The sequence below is a fragment of the Lytechinus pictus genome, chromosome 3 (assembly GCF_037042905.1).
Source record: "Lytechinus pictus isolate F3 Inbred chromosome 3, Lp3.0, whole genome shotgun sequence".
NCBI classification, from domain to species: Eukaryota; Metazoa; Echinodermata; class Echinoidea; order Temnopleuroida; family Toxopneustidae; genus Lytechinus; species Lytechinus pictus.
In genome coordinates this window covers 31,680,011-31,686,364 of record NC_087247.1, presented here as the reverse complement: position 1 = coordinate 31,686,364, position 6,354 = coordinate 31,680,011, and positions in this window count along the sequence as shown.

Here is a 6,354-nt window from a genome sequence, read left to right as displayed (position 1 = left end):
CATTGATTTGTGCTTTCTTTGATGAAGTACCAGTGCTTGTAAAAGATTATCACTTTTTTTATTTGGTTCTCTTAAATTCCTGGGGATGTTTCACAAAGATTTAAAATCATCATACTGAAATTTTCCAGTTGCTTGTGTTATTTAACGAATTGCCACATACATGCAGGTCAGATCATGCACTGGGAGTACACAGTGTAACCAATGGGATACCTGTTCAATAACGTGAGAGTTGGTGCCCAAGCATGACTAAAAGTTATAGTTATCTGTGCGAAACACCTGATATATCGATGATACAGGGGTCCATTTCAGGAAACTTGGTAAAATAACAAATTAACAATAGTTTTAATCTACTGAAATCATTCAATTTTATTGGCTGACATTGAAATTATTATAGAGATTTAAATTATAACCAGTCTTTATGAAATGGGACCTAGGAGTCGTCACATCGATTTGGGTGATCATAGTCAAGGCAAACTTCAATGAGTGCTGAAGAAAATATGACTGAGAAATTGAGTGTAACATGATCACGATGCAAGTGATGAAAATGATGGAGATTGTTATGAAAATCATCAGGATGATAGTGATGATTATTATGATATTGTTGCTTGTGATAACTATGATTATCATGATGAAGATGCTCATGATGGTGATGAGGAGATGGATGATGGGCATTCGCCGGTGAGACAAAGATAGGAAACGTGATTGGTTTGAGTTACATGTCCTTTCACCCAGCAATTAACTGGTAAATTCTGATTCGTTTGAAGTACGTTTATCAGTTTTGATTTAAAAAAAGTGTTTGTGATGGCATGAGGCATCATCACACCCTCTCTATTCCTGATAGATTCGCAACTCCTTTCGATTATAGGCCTACATCACATTTTGATATTTTATCATTCATTTTATGTGCCTTTTTTATGTTCGAAATAGGGGGGCGCCGAATTTATGTTCGACATAGGGGCGCCAATTCTATGTTTGTCCTGGGGTGCCAAATTCATGTTCAAACGTAGGGAGAGGGTGCCAAATTCATATTCGACTATTAGGGCTCCAATTCGATGTTTGACCGGAGGGCGCCAAATTCATGTTTCACATTGGGGTGCCAAACTCGTGTTTGCTCGCATCAAATGCTTATAGTTAGATGCCATTCCTGTTCATGATTATACCAAAATGAATAGAAAGTCCAAATTTTAGGTAAGAATATCAAAAATGTTCATGTCGCTCTTTGCGCTTGCATCAATTTTTGTTAGTAAGGTGCCCGGTAAGGTGACGATCCTGTTAATGGTTAGATGAAGCGGTTAGAATGTCCAACTTTGGGTCGAAAGATCGAAAAATTTAAGCTCGCGCTTCGCGCTCGCATAAAATGTTTTGTTCGATACTCGTCCTGTTCATGATTACCAAAAATGCTAACTCGAATGTCCAAATTTTAAATCAGAATATAAAAAATGTTCAGCTCGCGCTTCGTGCTTGCATTAATTGTTTAGATAGATACTCATCCTGTTCATGGTCACACAATGTGCTCAGAATTACAAGTTTTAGGCTGGAATATAAAAAAATTCAGTTCGCGCTTCGTGCTTGCCTCGATTAATTAGATTCCCATTCTGTTCATGATTACAGAAAGTGCTTAGGATGTCCAAATTTTAAGGCAGAATCTAAAAAGAAATCCGCTCGCGCTGTGCGCTCGCATCAATAATTGTTTAAATAGATACCTATTCTGTTCATGGTTACAAAAAATGCTATAGAAAAATGTCCTGTTTTGGGTCGGAAATTCAAAAATTGTCAGCTCGCGCTTGCATAAAATGTTGAGATAGATAAGGTGACGATCCTGTTCATGGTTAGATAAAGTGCTTAAAATTTCCAACTTTGGGTCAGAACATCAAAAATTTTTAGCTTGCGCTTCGTGCTCGCATAAAACGATTTGTTAGATACCCATCCTGTTCATGATGATGCTTAGAATGTCCAAATTTTAGGTCACAATATTAACATTTTTCAGCTCGCGCTTCACGCTCGCATCAACCATGTCAACTACTTAGATAGATACCCATCCTGTTCATGATTACAAAAAATGTCCAGTTTTTGGTTCGGAAATTCAAAAATTATCAGCTCGCGCTCGCATAAAATGTTGGGATAGATACCCATCCTATTGTCATGATTGTTGATTACCAAAAGTACTTTTAGATTTTCCAAATTTGAGGTCAGAATATCCATTCTCCAGCTAGCGTTTCGCGCTCGCATTAATAATCGTTTAGATATACGTATACCCATGATGTTCACGGTTGCAAAAAGTGCTCAGAATGTCCGATCGGGAAATATGTAGATGAAAATATTCCCCTCCCTAAAATATCAGCCCCTGGGCCCGTATTCCATAAACGAGATAAGCATGCTTAAGTCAAAAATCTAAGCATTTTGTCTTAGTTTTCTGTCTAAGACAAAATTCTTAGCAAAAACGCGTATTCCATAAAGAATTGGCTAAGAATTTTGTCTAAGAATTTGGCTAAGAATTTTTGCGCGACTAAGACAGATTTAGGATGAATGGCTAAGTAACTTTTCTTAAATATGCAGAGTCTGTATTTCATAAATTCTACATGGCTAAGAATTTTGCCCTAACTTTAAGACAGTTGTGAGTTGTCTTAATTGCTTTAAGACAACGTTTAAATCCAACAAATCATGGCCAATTTTTTTTTTTAGAATTTATACCTATATTGCATTTCGAGCTACTTCCTCAGTTTTTAACCAATTTTCATGAAATTTGGAACACATATTGGTCTTAAGGTAAGGAGGTGTAAGATTTTTTTTTTTGCTTTTTCAGAAATTGTGTTGCCATGGTAACAGTATATTATGGCCAAAATTTAAAATTTAAATTACTTCATCGGTTTTCTACCAATTCTCATGAAAGTTGGCTCACACATTGGATTTGAGGAAAAGATGTGCAAGACACAATTTTGCATGTGTCGGAATTGTGTTGCCATGGTAACAGTATATTATGGCAAAAATTATGTATAAATCTTGCTATTCCAACTACTTCCTCAGTTTTTAATCAATTCTCATGAAATGTGGCACAAACGTTAGTCTTGATGTGAAGATGTGCAAAGTATATTTTATGCCTTTATAAAAAATTGCGTTGCCATGGCAACAAATAAAATAACAAAAACTAGATGAAAATCTTGTAATTTGAATTACTTTATCAGTTTTCAACTGGTCAATTCTCCTAAAATGTTGGCGCACACAATAGTCTTGAGTTGAAGATGTCTAAGATATACTTTTGCCTGTATCAGAATTCGTGTTGCTATGGTAACAACATATTATATTTATAAAGAAATTAGGTGAAAATCTTGTGGTTTGAATCCCTTTATTAGTTTTACCAATTCTTATAAAAGTTGGCTCACACATTGATTTTGAGGTGTAGATCTGCAAGACATATATTTGAAAATTTGTTGCCATGGTAACAGCATATCAGATCAGTAAATGTGTAAACAGCATGATGTGTATTGAACTACTTCATTTTATGACATTGGCCTATATGTCCATGAAATGTAGGTTTTGAGCTAAAATAATCTGCAAGACACATTTTCTCATTCATCAAAATATGTGTTTGTATGATAACTACATGTATACGCCAAAAAAGATTAAGACAATGGTCAATGCTAACTTTTGTTTGGCTACATAGAGAACTACATGTAGCTGAGGGCTTAGTTCTTTTTTTTTTTTTTTTTTTTTTGGGGGGGGGGGCTAGACCTCAAGATTTCGAACTACAGCCCCTAGTTTAGATCTAAGCCTAGATCAAGATTCTTTAGTCCTAGAAATAACCCAATGCTAGATCCCTAGCCTACTTCCTTTCTCAGGCCTAACGTTAGATGAGTAGAACTAGACTAGATCTAGCCTACATTTACTATTTTTAGATCTAGAATCTACATTGAGATAGAGTCTACAAGTCTCTAGATCTACACCTATTACTATGACCCTATGTACACCTAGATTGGTATAGTTCTAGATCTAGATAGGGTCTAACTTTTAGTCTAAGTGAGTAAGTCATTTAGTCTAGATCTAGGCCTAGGTTAGAGATTTCTAGATCAAACAGTAGACTAGATCAGCCAGTCCTAACGTTAGGGCTACCGGATAGGCTAGAAATAAAATCTAGAATGAATAGAAGAAAGCACAGGCTAGGCCGCCTAGGCCCTAGATCTAAATTCTTATATAAATCTAGGCCCTAGTCTAGACTGAGCTGTTGCCAGTGTTGGTCTAGGTTTAGGCCTGTTTTCTAGTCCTGGAAACCTAGATCTAAACAAGTCCTCAAAATGTATAAAATAAAAACTCCAAACAAACAGATGGACCTAAAGCAGGAGTAGATCTAGATAGATGTCTAGACTACTACTAGGACTAGATCTAACTTAAGGCATAGTTGGCAAGCAATGCATAGCGATATATCTAGCACTGTTGACAGGAATAACCGTCGTTTCTGGGGATTTATTTAAAAGTTTCTGACATTTACTGTCATATCACATTGGTGAGACTAGGCCAACGTAACGTTAGACTGTTTAGTGTCGTACTCGTAATACTAAAATAGCGGAACAACCAAAATACAGTCGGAGACTGAAGCTTTTGGTCTAAGTCAGATCTATTCTAGACCTACATGTAGATCTAGATAGATCTATCCCTGTCTTAAGGCTAAGCCAGGCTAAGTCCTGCATGTTCTAGGCCTAGACCAATACTAATATAGGTCTATCGTTAGATCTAGGCCTAGTATGTAGCTTCAGTCTCAGTTGCTCCACTACGGCACTAGACTAACAAAGTTACGTTTTGCTTCAGTTCAGCCTTCAGGAAAGTAAAAAGTAAAAACAATGTTCAATTCTCCTCCAACCAGACGGATATTAGTTGTAGATCTTGGGCCTAGGCTAGATCTAGGCCTAATGTTAGACCCAAGACTAGTCTCAAAAGTTACAAATGTTTTCCCTTAGACCCTAGGTCTACTTCAACTGAAGAGTGAAGTAGAATAAAGATGTCGAGATCGAGGAATCTACCCTATCCCATTTAGATTTTGACAAACAATACATGAAAAGTAATGAATGGGACTGATACATAAAAAACTGTGCAAGTCACTCGGTTTGGGATTGAAATGTTTTGGTAATTAACAAAATATAGAATACTCTGCATAAAGAATTCTTACCATATATGGGTGATGAATGCTCTTCTTTTACTACAATAGTTGTAATTAGTTTCAATAAAATCAAACTTGTTAAGAAAAAACAACTTCAATGACATTTCTGCTATTTTGTTGCAGTCACCCCTGCAGCAGTTTAGAAGGTCATAGAATTTGACTTTGAGACTTTGGCTTAGCCATATCGTCTGACTTGAGACAAATGTCTTAAAGTTTATAGAATATCGTTAGGGAAGATTTCTTAGACAAGCAAAATGCTAAGACAAATTGCTACGACTTAAGCAAAAAGCTTATCTCGTTTATGGAATACGGGCCCTGGTCCTGGTAAATAGATTAATCCTGGACACGCGCCTGATACTGGTTATTATATTATTTCGTCATCCTTAAAAGATTGCGTAATAATATAAATCTTTGTACAAAAAAAGCTCTTCAAAATGCACCAATAATTTTGACGGCGCAGCACCTCAACATTCATACGCAATAATGGGTGACCGCGCCCTGGGGGGCGTTTCATGAAAGGACTTGTCGGACGTTTTATCCGACAAGTCCCATTTTATCCGACAGTTACCGTAGTAACAGTACCTCTCAGCCAATCAACATCAGAGAAAGATGTCAGATCTGACAACTTGTCGGATGAAAATGTTGATGAAACGCTCCCCTGGTAACAGCCGCGCCCCAACAACTGTTTGTAAACAAACTTCATTCTCTTTGCAACTTTGCGATCTTGAGAACCTCCTGCCAATTTTTGACAGTTTTCGACCAATTTTGCTAACTTTTTCAAGTCATTTTTGCCAATCGTCAGGTCAGTATCATATCTTTAGGTATTTCTCGATAACCTGAGCAAGTTAGGAGATAAAATGATGAATACTCGAAACACTGAACAAAAATGTTACCGCCATGGATATTAAAGCTATTAGTGTTAGGGTAGATTGAAGCAAAAACAATTGTGAAAATTTGTGCTTTGTAATATTTTCTGATGTTACTTTTTATTGTTTAATGAATATTGATCCCAAATTTCTTGAAAAAATTACCGTCTTGTCCGGACAAACAACAACTGTCTAAGTTACATTATGTAGACATGTTTAGGTCTAGGTCCAAATGTAGTCATTTTTCAGGAGTTGTTGTTTGTCCACAGGTTGTGTGTCCGGACAATCAATTTTAAACAGCCATAATTTGGAAAAGTTAACGATAAAAGTTCCATAAAT